This window comes from Rattus norvegicus, chromosome 5 (assembly GCF_036323735.1).
Source record: "Rattus norvegicus strain BN/NHsdMcwi chromosome 5, GRCr8, whole genome shotgun sequence".
NCBI classification, from domain to species: Eukaryota; Metazoa; Chordata; class Mammalia; order Rodentia; family Muridae; genus Rattus; species Rattus norvegicus.
The window spans coordinates 118,081,535-118,085,358 of record NC_086023.1 but is presented as its reverse complement, the minus strand read 5'-3'; the positions used below and the strand labels follow the sequence as shown (position 1 = coordinate 118,085,358).

At 34.2% G+C, this 3,824-nt stretch overlaps 1 non-coding gene across 1 annotated transcript; it reads right to left on the bottom strand.

The window, feature by feature from the left end:
- Positions 1–3,241: 3,241 nt before the first annotated feature.
- LOC120096790 (small nucleolar RNA SNORA9) lies at positions 3,242–3,374 on the bottom strand. Its single transcript, XR_005505357.1, has one exon. It is a non-coding gene; the product is annotated as a small nucleolar RNA SNORA9 (small nucleolar RNA).
- Positions 3,375–3,824: the final 450 nt, after the last annotated feature.

The window sequence follows — 3,824 nt, the reverse complement described above, 5'->3', positions numbered from 1 at the left end:
AGTTTTCACTATCCTGGGACTTTTGTTATTCCAAATGAATTTGCTCTTTCTAACTCTATGAAGAGTTGAATTGGAATTATGATGGCCATTGCATTTAATCTGTAGATTGCTTTTGGCAAGATGATTATTATTATTATTATTAATCCTGCCAATCCATAAGCATGAAAAATCTTTCCATTTTCTGAGATCTTCTTTGATTGCTTTCTTCAGAGGCTTGAAGTTCTGTCCTACAGATCTTTTACTTGCTTGGTTCGAGTCACACCAAGATATTTTATATTATTTGCGACTATTGTGATGGGTGTCGTTTCCCTAATGTCTTTCTCAGACTGTTTACCCTTTGAGTAGAGGAAGGCTCCTGCTTTGAGTTCATTTTATATCCATTCACTTTGCTGAAGTTGTTTATCAGGTTTAGGAGTTCTCTGGTGGTATTTTTTTTTTGCGTCACTTAAGTATATTATTATATCATCTGCAAATAGTGATATTTTGACTTCTTCCCTTTGACCTATTTTTTGTTGTCTAATTGCTCTGCTTAGGACTTCGAGTACTATATTAAATAGATAGGGAGAGAGTTGGCAGCCTTGTCTACTCCCTGATTTTAGTGGGATTGCTTCAAGATTCCATTTAGTTTACTGTTGGTACTTTTTTGCTGTATATGGCTTTTACTATGTTTAGGTATGGACCTTGAATTCCTGATCTTTCCAAGACTTTTATCATGAAGGAGTGCTGAATTTTGTCAAATGCTTTCTCAGCATCTAATGAAATGATTATGTGCTTTTTTGTTTTTGTTTTTTAATTTGGATTTGTTTATGTGGTAGAGTATGTTGATAGATTTCTGTACATTGAACCATCCCTGCATCCTTTGGATGAAACCTGCTTCATCATGGTGGATAATCATTTTTATGTGTTCTTAGATTTGGTTTGTGAGAATTTTCTTGAGTATTTTTGCATCAATATTCATGAGGGAAATTTGTCTGAAGTTCTCTTTCTTTGTAGGGTGTTTGTGTGGCTTAGGTGTGAGCATAATTGTGGCTTCAAAGAACCAATTGGGTAGTGTTTCTTCTGTTTCAATTTTGTGGAATAGTTTGGATAGTATTGGTATTAGGTCTTCTATGAAGGTCTGATAGAATTCTGCACTAAATCCATCTGGTCCTGGGCTTTTTTGGTTGGGAGACTTTTAATAACTGCTTTTATTTATTTAGGAGTTATGGGACTGTTTATATGGTTTATCTGATCCTGATTTAACTTTAGTACCTGGTATCTGTCTAGAAAATTGTTCATTTCATCTATATTTTCCAGTTTTGTTGGATATAGACTTTTGCAGTAGTATCTGATGATTTTTTGAATTTCCTCAGATTTTGTTGTTATGTCTCCCTTTTCATTTCTGATTTTGTTAATTTGGATACTGTCTCTATACCCTCTGGTTAGATGGCCAAGGGTTTATCTATCTTTTTTATTTTCTCAAAGAACCAGCTACTGGCTTTGTTGATTCTTTGTATAGTTATTTTTGGTTGATTTCAGCCCTGAGTTTGATTATTTTCTGCCACCCACTCCTCTTGGGTGTATTTGTTTCTTTTCATTCTAGAGCTTTCAGGTGTGCTGTCAAGCTGTTAGTGTTGTATGCCCTCTTTTAGGAGGCACTCAGAGCTATGAATTTTCCTCTTAGCACTGCTTTCATTGTGTCCCATAAGTTTGGGTATGTTGTGCCTTCATTTTCATTAAATTCTAAAAGGTCTTTAATTTCTTTCTTTATTTCTTCCTTGATCAACTTGTCATTGAGTAGAGTATTGTTTAACTTTCATGTATATGTGGGATTTTGTTGTTTTTGTTGTTATTGAAGACTAGCCTTAGTCTGTGGTGATCTGATAGGATTCATGGGATTATTTCAATCTTGTTGTATTTGTTGAGGCCTGTTTTTTGACTGAGTATTTGGTCAATTTTGGAGAACGTTCTATGAGGTGCTGAGAAAGTATATTCTTTTTTTAGGATGAAATGTTCTATAGATATCTGTTAAATCCATTTGGTTCATTACTTCTATTAGTTTCACTATGTCTCTGTTTAATTTCTGTTTCCATCATCTATTCATTGATGAGAGTGGAGTGTTGAAGTCTCCCACTTTTATTGTGTGAGGTGCAATGTATGCTTTGAGCTTTAGTAAAGTTTCTTTTATGAATGTCAGTACCCTTGCATTTGGAACATAGATGTTCAGAATTGAGAGTTCAACTTGGTAGATTTTTTCCTTTGATGAGTATGAAAAATCCTTCCTTATGTTTTTTGATAACTTTTGGTTGAAATTCAATTTTGTTCAATATTAGAATGGCTACTGAAGCTTGTTTCTTGGGACCATTTGCTCAGAAATTGTTTTCCAACCTTTTGCTCTGAGATAGTGTCTGTCTTTGTCACTGAGGTGTGTTTCCTCTATGCAGCAACATATGTATCCAGTTTGTTAGTCTATGTCTTTCTATTGGGAATTGAGTTCATTGATGTTAAGAGATATTAAAGAATAGTGATTTTTTACTGTTATTTTTATTAGAGGTTGATTTATGTTTGTGTGGCTATCTTCTTTTGGGTTTGTTGCAAGAAGATTGCTTTAACGCTTTTTCAAGGGTGTAGTTTTCCTCCTTGTATTGGACTTTTCCATCTACTATCCTTTGTAGGACTGAATTTATGGAAAGATACTGTGTAAATTTGGTTTTGTTATGGAATATCTTGGTTTCTCCATCTATGGTAATTGAGAGTTTTGCTGGATATATTTGCTTGGGCTGGCATTTGTGTTTTCTTAGGGTCTGTATGACATCTGCTGAGGATCTTCTGGCTTTCATAGTCTCTGGTGAGAAGTCTGGTATAATTCTGATAGGTCTGCCTTTATATGTTACTTGACCTTTTTCCCTTACTGCTTTTCATATTCTTTCTTTGTTTTGCATATTTTGTGTTTTGACTATTATGTGACAGGAGAAATTTCAATCTATTTGGATAGACTTCTTGTATATTCATGGGCAACTCTTTCTTTAGGTTAGGGAAGTTTTCTTCTATAATTCTATTGAAGATATTTACTGGCCCTTTTTAAAAAAATTAATTAAGCAAGATTTTATTTAAAAAAATTAAAAAAAAAGAAAGACTAGAAGGAACAGGTTTCCTCCAGTGGTAGAACTGATTTTTCTATAAAGGGCAAAAAAAAAAAAAAAAAAAAAAAAAAAGAAAAAAAAAAAAGAACAAGGAACAGGACTACATTTTTTTTCTGTAATATTGTCTGAAATTTCTATAACCTTGCTCTGGAGAGAGCAGGGCAAGGCCTCAAACCACTTCAAAATTGTTCTGGCAAGCCCTGTAGGAATGCACAGGGTCACTGCAGACCCAAGCACGCTGGAGGCTTGCTATTTTACTGGCCCTTTAAGTTGGGAATCTTTGCTCTCTTTTATACCTATTAGCCTTAAGTTTGATTTTTTTCTCATTGTGTCCTGGACTTCCTGGATGTTTTGGGTTAGGAGCTTTTTGCGTTTTGCATTTTCTTTGACTGTTGTGCCAATGTTTTCTATGGTATCTTCTGTTCCTGAGATTCTCTCTTCTATTTCTTATATTCTGTTGGTGATGCTTGCATCTATGACTCCTCTTTCCTAGTTTTTTTTTTTTAATCTCCAGGATTGTCTCTCTTTGTGATTTCTTTATTATTTCTATTTCCATTTTTGGATCTTGGATGGTTTTGTTCATTTCCTTCACTTGTTTGCTTGTGTTTTCCTGTAATACTTTAAGGGATTTTTGTGTTTCCTCTTTAAGGGCTTCTACTTGTTTACCTGTGTTCTCCTGTATTTCTTTAAGGGAGTTATTAA